A 13,595-nucleotide genomic window follows, 5' to 3' on the forward strand; every position below is an offset into this window, starting at 1 on the left:
AGCGCCATGCCCATTGGTCATGGCCAGCAGACAGAAAGGGCATTGCCTCTTGTGACCAGGTGCTCCTCCTCAGTGCTCCCAGCCCCTGTCGCAACTCTCACACTCAGTTGCTAAAACCTGTGTTCCAATCTGAATCCAAGATTGTAGGTTCCATGTGGGCAAGGACCATGTCTGTCTTGCTTGCCATTAAACTCCAGCACTGAGCCCAGCAGCAAACATACCCCATGTGTACCAAATCAGTGTCTGTCGAAGGAAGAAGCATAATCTCGTGTGTCCCCACCCATCACTAGGAGATACTGAGATGCTTTTAATACTCCTTTAAAGATTCCCTCTTGCCTCACCCTCCCTTTCTCCACCATCCACCTGTACAAACACGTGCACACACACTCACCACACATTCACACACCTTTATACATTCTTGTGAGTCTTGAGTGTATATGTGTGTGTGTGAGTGCGAGAGTATTTGCAAGCCTGAAGGCTTGTATGAGAGTGTTCGGGAGTATACGATGAGTGTGAGGTTGTGAGTGTGTGTGTGTGTGTGTGTGTGTGTGTGTGGTATATAGCTGAACAAAGACATTCCATACAATAGGACTTTCCAATGGGATTGCCCATGTGGCTAATTTTATCAAATGCATGTTCTCAAATTCCACAGACCCTATTTCCTGGTGTGTGGGTTTCCTTTTCTCACTCTGCCCCCTTTTTAACTGCCCTTCTCCCATGTTACAAAAGAAAGGTGTTTCCCTTACTCATTCCCAACCTTACCATGGTGTCCTCTCCTAGGATGTAAAATCCTTCAGGGCACCAAACAAAAAGGACACTTAAAAATATTATTTGGGGGTGGGTCTCCCCATTGATGAATTAAAGCACAATTAGCCCACCTTCGGACTTCCATTCCTTCCCTGTTTCACCCCTTTTTTAGTCATGGGCTTTCATAGAAGAAGTCTTTAATATATTACAGAGAACGGGCCGAGGGCCTCGTGGCAATTTTCTTGTAAGGATGACATGTCTGCATTCCTCAAGTCCTGTCAAAGAAAGCATTGCTCTTGACAGGTTCTGGGGAGAAGAAAGAAAAGACAACACTGTAAGGAATAATAAAGACTAAGAGTGCTCCGCCCCTCTCCCCGTGTTAAACATAAACAACCTTTTCAGCTCTTCTTAATAAACAACACTAAAAAGAACCCCCCCCCAAAAAAAAAATCTTTGAAAAGCCAAACCAGCATAGGTTTGCTAATTCTTTTAAACACAACTGAAACGTTTTCAGGGGCTACTAAATTTGACAAGTTGTACTGGATAAAACGCTCAGATAAAAATTTTATGTGATTACTTTTGAATGCAATATGCATTATTCAAAAGGTAGTTAAAATCTATTTTATCAAATAACGAGATATGTATTCCAATTACAATCAATCCTGCGACCATTTTATCTCATAAAATGTTTAAACATTCTTTTCCTCCTACACCTCCTATTAATCAAAAAAGAAAACTAAATGCTAGCTGCTAGACACATTTATTGTCAGCAATATATACCTTTCTCTTTCATAAATGCGTTGGAGAGTTTATCTCAAGGTCCAATAAAATTAAAGTAGTTCTGTGTTTTCACACAAGATTCTTATTTAATTATTCCCAAAAGCCAACTCCAAAGTTTAGTAGACACCCACACACATACTTACTAAAAACTGCCATATCTTCCATCATGTTTTTTGTTTCATAAATAGCTTACAATTTGGGCTGCCCATAACATTGAGTTATGGCAAACTAAGTGACGAGAAACATAGATTTATTTTTGCTTTTATAACTTGTCATAAAATAGATTAATTACATTGTATCTTTCGTGATTTTTATCTCGACTGCATCTAGTAATCTTTTTTACAAGATTAGAAGTAATCCTTCTTACGGTGGTTTTCATAATATTCCTCAAAATACACTGTAATGTTGATCTAAATTAAAAATATAAGTCAGACTTTTTCTTAGAGCAGTAAGTCTGATTTGCAAACTGGTTTGACAAGGAAGACTGGCTTTGCTAAATAGATTATGCACAGGCATTTTCCATCAATTGAATGAGCTAAATCTGAGCTCTAAGATTTGACAAAAAGGTACTTAAGCATGTAATAAGATAAAAGCATTTTATTTTAAAAAAATGCATTGGGAAAGTAGAATGAAATTAACAATATTTTAATTTTCCAACCCTGTCTTCATGAGTTGGATTAGACAAGGTGAAAAACATAAAAGACGTAATTAAAAGTCATTGAATACATTTTAGAAAAGGCTTTTTGGATATTCCAGAAATTGAGAAAGTAAATAGTTCTAATGATGGATAACAGATCCTTTAGGAAAAAAATTTTTTTTCTGCCAACAAAATTGAAGGGAAAAAATCATTTTGGTTAATGGGTCACTGTGTGATTTGGGGCACTGAACACAAAGAGAGTTCAAATCATTAGTAAAGTTATCACAACAGAACATTTTCTGTTCCTATCAGTTTGTTCAGATAAGCAAGATTCGTCACTGTTCACATCCGTAAAGACAAAACGAAATAAATAAGTTTTCCAAAAAGAACAGAAGTGATGTTGCACCCTTCTCATTCTCTAATAGGAAATATTTATTATCTAATTGGGAGAATCATGTTCATTTCATTGAGAAATGACATCCCAATACATTTTTTCTATTTCATTTTTTATTGGAAAAATTGTTATATTTACGTTATTTTGATTATTTGTACACTTATAACAATTATAATGATCACTCATTCAAGAAGTAATTTTAACATTTGAACCTTATGGAAATATTTTAATATTAAAATTTCTCATTATGCACAACATTGTGTGTGTACTCAACACTGCTGAATTATACACTTAGAACTGGTTAAGATGGAAGGATGCCTGGCTGGCTCAGTGGGTCGAGTAACTCTTGACCCCGGAGGTGGTGAGTTCAAGCCCCATGATGGGTATGGAGCCCACTAGAAAAAGAAAATAGTTAAAATGGTAAACAATATTATGAGGTTTTTTTTTTGCCATAATTAAAAATAAATTTTTTTCTGGCATAAACATAATATTACATGTGTATATAATATTATTTCATACATAATATTTCAGAAATGTATATTTGGTGACTATCGAACATGATCAAGCATAAAAACATACGACATTAGAATAGAATTCTGTGAGACATAGAAGAGAAAGATGGGTTTAAGAAAGAGAATGAAATAAAATTTCCTGACGTTAAGGAGAGTTTACTCATATGCTTTGTAAGTGGATGATGACAGATATCAAATTGCATGTGTGTATTCCATTGAATACATTTAACAAGAGGTAATGTTTTCATTTAAAGAGTCAGTATTTATAATACTCTGAAGTTATATCTTGAAATCATTTCAACTTAGGGAGAAAACTGTAGATGTTAACTTAAGGATGTTTGAGGGACTATGAGATTTTAGGATCTGGCAGGGGAACCAATCTGCGGGTCACTGCCTTTGGGACAAGATGAGGAGGGGTCCTGGCTGCGGAGACCACCCTGGGGCCCCCTGTGCAGTTGTGATTTTCTATCCTTGTTCTCCCCAGCTCGTTCCTTAAGGGCATTCCTTTTTCCTGGAGGAAAGAGGTGACCCTGTTGGCCAGAGTTTTCAAAAGGCAGGGGACCTTTTATGGCTCTACATTACAACAGCTATTCTATTCAACGGGAAACACAGTTGGGCCAGTTTTGTTTTTGTTCTTGTTTTTTTTTTTTTTTTTTTTATTTAAAAAATTTTTTTTTTCAACGTTTATTTATTTTTGGGACAGAGAGAGACAGAGCATGAACGGGTGAGGGGCAGAGAGAGAGGGAGACACAGAACCGGAAACAGGCTCCAGGCTCTGAGCCATCAGCCCAGAGCCCGACGCGGGGCTCGAACTCACGGACCGCGAGATCGTGACGTGGCTGAAGTCGGACGCTTAACCGACTGCGCCACCCAGGCGCCCCTTGTTTTTGTTTTTTAATGCATGGACTGGATCATTCATTTAGGAAGGAGAGGAGGTGGGACCTTTATTTATTGAACATCTGCTATGTGCCAGACGCTGTGGAGGATGCTTTATAGACATAATCTCATTTTCTAATGAGAATAATTAAAGTTACCATATATGTTTGTTATTATTATTATACTGGCCATTTACCATATAGCAGACACAGAGCTGTAAACTTTACGTTAGTGATGTTCATGAATCTTTACAATAACCCCATAAGGCAGGAATTAGGCTCTTTCCTGTTTTACAAATGGGAATATGAGACTCAAATCTTTTTGAAGTTAAACAGCCCAGTAAGTAAGAAGGACTGATCATGATGCCAAAGTCCACACTTTTGACTGCAAGCCATACCCACTTAAAGTGAAGCTCTCGGAGTTTAAACAAGTGGGCAAGATCATAATTTGTAAGTCCCAGGTGAGTCTGATTCATTCGTTCCCAGTTTTGTTCCAGAGAGGAATCGAGGGACTGCCCCATGACTACAAATATTCACATTTATCTAGAACTCTCCAAGTCCATTATTCGCCTTGCTTCTTTGCCAGTTTTATAAAGTGGACAGAATTGATTTTATTATAATTATTTTATTATAATTGATTTGTGTATTATTATAATTATATAATTGCCATCCTTCTCCCCTCTTTTTGCAAATGAGAAAATGAAAGCGCTCAGAATCTTTTCTGACTTGCCCAACCCCACCAACATTCTCCTAATTCCTGATCCACCAGAGCACTTCCGACGGCTGTGGGAGGGAAGCCACGGCAGCTGTTGGGACACCAGACCACACAGGGCTCCCACGGCTGGGCCAGGGTATGGAGTCCTTAATACACTTTCTGTCATGCTTTTGGATATCACTGAAGGCAAGGGCTCCTAACTGACTGTGGAGACCTATTTGGCCACAGTCTCAGAGTTTTCAGCAGAAAGCCTGTGGGCCGGGTCCAGGGGCAGAGGAAAGGGCCTGCCTGAAGATCTTGAAGAAAGAGACGTGTGTGGGGCTCACTCCTCACTGCCATTCCCTGAATAAGGGTGCTTGTTGCTTCACAAAAGAAAAGGTCTTCATCGCGTTTCACAAAAGGACCCGTTTTTTTGTTTTTTTTTTTTTTTTTTTACTAATTATGCCCCAGGCAACGGCAGGGGTTGGGGGGAACATTTGAACCTAATCTAAAACTTGGGATCGCCTGGGCGGTTCAGTCCATGAAGTGTCCGACTTCAGCTCGGGTCATGATCTCATGGTTGTTGAGTTTGAGCTTTGGATCCTCTGCCTCCCTCTTTCTCTCTGCCCCTCCTTCACTTGCTCTCCCTCCCTCTCTCTCTCAAATAAATAAACACACTTAAACAAAACAAAACAAAACACTTGCAAAATTCCAAACAGTGATTTGACTGTGAGAACCAGAGCTCTGAAGGAGCATGCTAACACTGAGAGAAAGGGGACTAGAGGCAGACCAGCAGGAGGTGGGGCCTCCATCCACAGGGAGCCCTCTCTCTTGAGTCTCCTGCTGGGACTCCCAGAAGTCCCCTGCTTACTCCATTTCCCTGTTCCCCCGGAAGTGGTACATTGCAGCCGAGAGATAAATGGTCTCATAGTTGTGGGTTTTGATTTCTTTTTAAAGGATTAGAGAGGAAGAAATAGCTTTTGTTTTCTTTTTTCCCAGTCGGCTAAACATGACATCTGACCTGCAGGCTCAGAAAACAACTTGACTTGCAGTGTTGAGCCATTAGACAAGACAACAGCCTGGGGTATTCTCTCCTGGAATGGGGGAAGCCCAGGCTGTCTTTTCTCCTAACATTTGTGGCAATCATCAGAAAAGAGCAGCTGTCAGGATCGCCTCCTGCCCCAATGGGGTTGCCAAGCCGCCGCAATCTTTATTTAATTGGTTTATTAATCTTACAACACAATACCAGCCTCTGTCTCGTTGTGACTCACTAGCTAACCAGAACTGGGTTTTGTAAATATGTTTAATTAAGCTCCAAAAGCCACGAGCCTTCTGTCTTCTTGGTTACACTCTCCCACCAGGCCAGACACCAGCCAGAACTGAAATAAATGAATGGTTGTGCTTCCTTGTCGATCTGTTCCCACTAGGAGGTGGTGAAGCTAGAGCAGGACATTCTGAGGGAAGAAATGTCTTCCCCCTCATCAGATGTTTACCTCTCCCCGTGACTGGAGGACTACTATTCTGTGGAGAAACATGAATTAAGAGCTCCACAGGGAGAAGAAAGAAAAGGATATCATTCAAACTTTTATATGTAAATTGCTCCTTCTTCCAGCCACCCCTCATCGTCTGGAATGAGACCTGTCTGTCGCAAAGGAGCGGCCCTTCTCTGTGATTCTTTGAACTCCTGGGCACAATGCCCCCACCCTGGGGAGGGTGGGAATGTCCAGGGATGGGTCTAGGGAAGAAATGCATGACTGTATCTTCTGCCACATCATTTTAACAGCTCTTTGCACATCTGTCTCACCCCACAAATGCAGTGATAGCAGGCAAAGACCAGTATCTAGCTCAGTGCAGGACAAATAGTAGACATTTAAAGATGGAAAACAAGGAAGGCAAGCAGGAAGGAGAGAGAGGAATGAAAGAAAAAAGGAAAGAAGGAAGGGAAGAGAAGGAGGGAGAGAAACAGGAAGGAGAAGCAGGTGAGTAACTGAGGAAGTTGGATGGATGGATGGATGGGTGGATGGGTGGGTGGATGATGGAGGGATTTGGATAAGGGACTCCACTCACTATTATACAGACCCCATGGTTCCAGGAAACCAAGCCATGGTTTTCTTTCTCAGGGTGTAATTTCACTGGAAGAGTCTCTTTCCTGGGAAAGTCCCCAGCGTGGTCAGGGACAGCTTATGTGAAGTCACACGGCACACTACCAAACAACGGCAGCAGCAAGAAAACAATCCCAATCTGTCAACCAGTTGTTTTGAAGACGAGATGTTAAAACAACTCACTGCGGAGGCTCTAGAGGTCATCTTTATTTATCCATCTATTTCGTTTTCACTGAATTGTGTCCACAGGGCACTGAGCACCCAGAATAAACAAAACTGCAAAATTAAATCTACCATCTGGACGTTTCTAAACATCTGGATATCTGGCATCACGTTGACCCGGACTGGTTGTCTCACGGCCATGTAGTTATAGCCCAGAGCACCAGCCTCTTTGGAAGTTTATCTTACATCAGTTTTCGTAACACCCCACTTTCCCTCACTCCAGCGATATGAACAGAGAAGGGAAAGTGCATCTCCCCGTGCTACTGGGGAGGGAACTAAGACCCAGGAAGGAACAGAAGCTATCCAGTGATGAGTTTAACGAGGGAAAGCTCTTTAAAGAGGAGGCTCCATGCTTCTGGGGACCCTTTCCAGAGGCAGATGTACAGAACAGCCTGAACTGAAGTCATCATTTCCCACTGCCCACATACATACATCAAAAAAAAAAAGGGGGGGGGGCAAAACAAAGGGGGCAGACTGGAGGCTGCTTGGGAACTGGGAGAAGATTGGCACCACTTTAGACATGACCCCCGATACACACACACACAGCCACACATGCGCACACAGATGCCATATGTCTTTAAGATGCATTTTACTTTAAAGCCATAAGGAGAAAACGATCCTCTCTGCAGGCCCTCCCCCCTTGCCTGCCAGCCTCACATCCCTTCTCGGTCGTTCCCAGCTTGCTGCAGTGTGTTTTTGTTTTCTGTACTGGGTGATTGATTATAGAAGAGCAAATTAGCTCCCACTGCTTTTAAGATGCATTTTCTCTCTTAAAGAGACAATGATGTGAGCATTACTTCTCTCTCCCTACTGCCTGCCTTGGCCCTTGGCTGCTGTCACTGCTGCTTTAGGAGGGCATCCTCAGAAGGGAGGCAGCCCTGCCTCCCAAAGTCTCCTCGTTCTAGCCCCAGGGCATCTCTCTGGTTACTCCAGGCTATTTTTACCTATCTCTGTATCAATACATGTGAATCCAGCTGCCTAGCACACAGTAGACACTGTTGGATGAACGAATACATAAATGATGAATGAAGTATAAACACTAAGGTCTCAATGAAATAAGTGTTTCTCTCTCTCTCTCTCTTCCTCCCTCCCCCCACCCCTCACCCAGCTCCGGGTCCTATGTGCAGCCCCCAAAGCAGAAGCATTGGCAATCACCTGGGAGCAAGGTTGCCAGGGTCCCGGGTGAACTATACCCAGACTAAACTTTGAGAAGCACTGCTGTGTGGTCCTAAGCAGAGGCAGGAAGGTAGACAAGATGACCCCTTAAGGCCTCTCGCTACCTTATATGTCTCTCAGATCAAAGTGGTATCAGATTCATATGGTTATGGAAGCTGAGCCCAGGATCATTACAGACCCAGAGTGCTGGCCTAGGATGGGGAAGGTGGGATTTCAACTCTTCCTTCCTTTCTGTCTCTCTCTTCCTGCTGTTCTGCCTCTTTGGAGGTCCCAGCTGACAGATCTGGAGCACAGCATGGCTTTGCTCTAACTAATTGCCAACAGTTGGCTGTAGCTACAGATTCATTATTCAAAAAGGCTCATTAATCTCCTAATGCCAGTGTAACCATGGCTGCTGATGGTGCCTGTCACCTCCCAGCACCCAGGTCCCAGTGGGATACCCTGGGTCTCTGGCAACACAGCAGTAGGAAATACCTTCCCTCTCAGAAGGCTAAGCCTAGGGACACAGAGCCAGGCTGATTTAGAAACTGGTTAATCTGGGGCGCCTGGGGGGCTCCGTCAGTTAAGTGTCCAACTTGGGCTCAGGTCATGATCTCATGGTTTGTTGAGTTTGAGCCCGGCATCGGGCTCTGTGCTGACAGCTTGGAGCCTGGAGCCTGCTTCGGACTCTGTGTCTCCCTCTCTCTTCTGCCCCTCCCCCTCTCACACTCTGTCTCTGTCTCTCAAAAATTAATAAAAGGTTAAAAAAAAATTTTAGAAACTGGTTAACCCCTGCCTCTGGCTGGGGTGGTCCTAGGGGGCCTGACCCAATGATTCAGGTGGGTGCAAGATGGATTATAGTAATACCAAGGGAAGGATTATCTCGGACCTCTTGGTTGAGCTGAGCTGCCCGTCTCATAGCCAGATTAAGGAATCTGTCCCTTTTTCTCTTGGGTCTAGGAGTGGGCTCTTGGAAAACCTTGCAGCATGTTTAGAGACATGGAAAAGGTGCGTTCTAGACAGTTCATGATGAAGAAGTCCTAAAAACCTTCAGAGCCTCTTGCCAAGGTGAGTCAGAGGCTCAAACATGCATGTATCCTATGGCTCAGATAACATGATGTAAATGTCTTCCTGTCTTTCTCCTTGAAGTTCTGCTTCTGTGGATTGGTTTTTCCAAAACTACACATTCTTAAGAGAAGGGATGGGTGTGTTGCGTCTTTCACACCTACGTCCTGGTTCCCAATACCTGGCCCTGCTAAGCCATCAGCTACCCACCTAGAGCCATGCCTCGATACAGGGGTAAAGGGGAGAGTACAGGGTGGTGGGGGTGGGGCGAACGAGCAAGACAAGACAGGCAGAGAAAGAGAGCATGAGAAGAAAGGAGCCGTTTGGGGGTACATCTCTGAGCAGCAAGAATATGATGAGTAAGACGCTTGACGAAGGCTGATGCCACTGTTTACATCCAGTTGCTCTGGGACTGGTCCAGACGGGTGAGCTGCCCACCAGCCGGAGGGCTGAGGTGGCACAGCTTAGGGCTTTATCCTCTTTCTTCTTCTAACATAAACAAAATGTTCAGACAGAAAATTTGAAAGAATCATAGAAGAAATGCTAATTGTCTAATACAGATGGTGGGTATGTAGGTGTCCATGTTTTTTGCTGTTTTCGTTCTTCAAATGAACCAGACCCGCTGGCCTCTGTCATTTCCATCAATATTGCCAAAGCAGATGTGAGCCAGCAGCCCCTCTCTGAAGTCATCAAAGTAGTTGCTAAAACAACACTGCCCTCTGCTGACCACAGGCTCTCACATCTCGGGGACAGCTCCGCCTGGAAAAAGACTCCCGAAGGGCAGGATCAGATTGTTCTACCCAGCCTTTTGCTTTGTCCCTCCTGGGTCTACCCTTTCTTTGCCTCGGTGCCCCCTGGTCCCCCTGGGACCCCCCCAGGCACAGCAACAGGCACCAGACTGACATCCAGCTAAGCTCAGACAATTAAATCATGTGCTGGGGCAGCTGATGTCTTTGTGTCTTCATTTTTTCTACGTCCATTTACTGAGTATCTGCTTGTGTGAGGCACAGTGCAAGGGCTGTGTGGGGGGCGAAGCGATAGCTCCACGCTGTGGATAAATAACTTGACCACTCGGAGCCTCAGAGACCTACGAAATAGGGATCATCAGCCTCTTCCTTCCCTGGGGTAAAGGAGGACTCTAAACCAGAGAGTGAGAAAGACTGCAATAAACCCAGTGCTTTCTGACACATCTGAAAAGAACCAGAGGGCACTCACCTCCTTAAAGCAACAGTGAACCCATTTCCAGGTTGTTTGTTGACCTCAGGTAAATACCCTAGGCCTTGACATGTTCGATGTTAACCATCCTGAGGTAGCTGGTGCTTAGATATCTCTCCCAATGGAAAGGGGTAAAGCAGACTGGATCATCCTAAGTAGTGGCCACCAATGGGGACAAAGTCCCTGTGTAACTGGAACCTGAGAAGCATTCGGGATAGGTCAGAGCAGGGGCTCTCATACTTGACCTGTGTCAACGAGAGCTGTTACAACCCAGATTGCCAGCCCCACCCTCAGTCTCTGAGTCACTGTGTGTGGTGTGGAGCCTGAGAATCTGCATTTTTAATAGGTCCCCACATAAGCAGACCAGACTGAGAACTAGTGGACTAGGTTGTGCTGTGGTAATAACTCCTGAGTTTCGGTGGCTTCACAACACGAAAGTTCATTTCTTGTTCGTGCCACGTATGGAAAGAGTCCGTATGGCTGTGCTCCACACAGTCACTGGAGGACCCAGGCTAATAAGTGCCCCACCATCTTATAGCTGCATCTTCTAGCACATCTGACCTTCGCAGCTGCTGTGACAAGGGAAGAGAAAGTGAAGAGTCCTATTTGGGCTTTGAACTGTCTCAGTCCAGAAGTGATGTGAGAAATCATATCCATTCAATGTTTAGAGCAGCACCATCAACAGTAGCCCAAGTATGGAAAGAGCCCAAATGTCCATCGATGGATGAATGGATAAAGAAGAGGTGGTGTATACACACACACACACACACACACACACACACACACACACACACACACGATGGAGTATTACTCGGCAGTCAAAAAGAATGAAATCTGGCCATTTGCAACCACATGGATGGAAAGGGAGGGTATTATGCTAAGTGCAATTAGTCAGAGAAAGACAAACGTCATATGACTTCACTCATAGGAGGACTTTAAGACACAGAACACATGAACGCAAGGGAAGGGAAGCAAAAATAATATAAAAACAGGGAGGGGAGGGAGACAAAACAGAAAAGACTCTTAAGTATGGAGAACAGACAGAAGGTTCCTGGAGAGGTTGGGGGAAGGGGGATGGGCTAAATGGGTCAGGGGCACTAAGGAATATACTCCTGAAATCATTGTTGCACCATGTGCTAACTAATTTGGGCGTAAATTTAAAAAATTAAAATTAAAAAAAGAAATCCTATCCATTCACATTTCATTGACCAGAACTCCTCCCATGGATGGCCCTGCCCGTGTTCCAGGTAGAAGTGATCCATGCCCCTAAGAGGACAGGTGAACTGGATGTTGGTGAGCCCTTGTACTGATGGACATATCACCCAGGCATCTCCCTTCTCACTCATGATAGCATGTGCAATCAAATAGAAATGGGGTGGTGGTTATTGGGGACATATCTTCAGCCTCTCAGATGTTGGTCATCAGGTGACGATGATGGTGGTGGGAAACAACTAGTGAGTGCTCATATGTGCCAGGAATTGTTCTAAGTGCTTTTGTGTATGAACTCACTCGTCCCTCACAACAACCCTGTATGGTAAGCCCCCTTCACATTCCCACTGTATAAATGAGGAAACTGAAGCAAAGAGTGATTACGTAGCTTTCCCAGGTAACACAGGTAGTAAGAGACACAGCAGGGACTGTAACCCCACCAGTCTGACATGAAAGTCCATGCTTCTAACGACTGTTCTGCTCCACCACTGGGCTGTTCATCTTATTTTATTGTTAATGTTTATTTATTTTGAGAGAGAGAGAGGGAAAGCACAAGCAGGAGAGGGGCAGAGGGAGGGGGGGATAGAGAAAGGAGGGTAGAGGATCTGAAGCAGTCTCCGCACTGACAGCAGAGATCCCGAGGCAGGGCTTGAACTCGTGAACGGCGAGATGATGACCTGAGCCGAAGTCAGATGCTTGACCGACTGAGCCACCCAGGCGCCCAGGTTCACTTTATTTTTGGAAGAGAGAGTAGGGCAGACTGCAGTGGGAAAACCTGGTTTCTGGTAAGTCCAGACCTGAATATTCTAAATATAAACAGGTCTGCAGAGAAACCATTATAACTCTACTGATATACAAAGGAGTTGGCTCAAGCCAGATATATGCAAATGGGGTTCAGTTCCAAAGGAGGGTCTTTTAAAGCCCTCATTGATGACCCACACTGGCTAGAAGACCAAGCAGGTTGTCTCTGGTCCCCTAAAAGATCATAATCTGCCCAGTAGTTGACCAGAGTTTGGGAGGGTGGGGCAAGACATTTTCCCACTTTTCTCTTAGGATTGCCTCCCAGATCATACAGATCCTCCTTAAGTGGGACCCAGGGATCGCCTTACTCTGTCCTCTTTTCATCTTTCCCCCAAAACCCTCCCCTTGGCCCTGCTCTGTGGGGAGAGACGCTTCAAGCTGTGGTATCCCACCCCAAGATCGGGGCATCTCCTGTCACTGTACCCTGGTGGGCAAGGGACGAGCTCTCATTTGACAATATCATACAAAGAGCCTTTAAGTTTTAGTGTAACTGAGACACAGCCCGAATGATTAAGGACTAAATCCGTCAGGTTAGAGCATCTACATGAAATATAAGCCTTTCTACCACTGAGAGTGATAGGCTTTCAAAACATCCATGGATTAGGCTAATAAAAACTGTTTCTTTGTTCTGTATTACCAAAGACGCCCCCCCCCAACCCACTCCGCAATAAACTGGGAAAGGAGGAGCTAAAAACATGTATAGTTAGGAATGGGAAGAGAAAGATCCTACCTGGACACCCAGGATTCAAGGAGTTTGGTTTTTTCCTCATGGATGAAGTGGATAGGACTTGGAGGTGAAAAGGCCTCTGGCTGATCCATGAGTGGCCAGCAGAGGGCGCTGGTCCTGTCCCTTAAAGAGTCCATTCCGGAGCTCCCACTTGGCCCCTCTTGATCATTCCATATTTCTGGGGGAATGTTAGGTCATCAAGAGGGATCTGTTTAACCCAAAACACAGGACACTTAGTGCTTCAAAGGGAGTCGGTCTTTGGCCTCAAAATATCAGATTTCTTCCCTGGGGTTTACAATCCTCTCATTTCCTGTTTTTCTGAATAAAAGTTCAAAATCTCCTTGGCAGTGATTTTAAAACAACAGTTTTCAAGGCGGTCTGAAAATACTGGCTATTTTGTTCAGACGACTATCAAAGATTCATGGTCAGTTATTCCATCCATGCATGTCTCTCTCTGTAC

General features: G+C 44.3%; 1 long non-coding RNA gene across 2 annotated transcripts in view; it reads right to left on the reverse strand.

Moving 5' to 3' along the window:
• Positions 1 to 13,595, reverse strand: part of LOC147572590 (uncharacterized) — a 31,426-nt gene that overhangs the window by 3,446 nt on the left and 14,385 nt on the right. The window lies entirely within an intron of this gene.

This window comes from Puma concolor, chromosome E4 (genome assembly GCF_028749965.1).
Source record: "Puma concolor isolate L17-30 chromosome E4, mPumCon1.1.hap2, whole genome shotgun sequence".
In the NCBI taxonomy this organism is placed as follows: domain Eukaryota; kingdom Metazoa; phylum Chordata; class Mammalia; order Carnivora; family Felidae; genus Puma; species Puma concolor.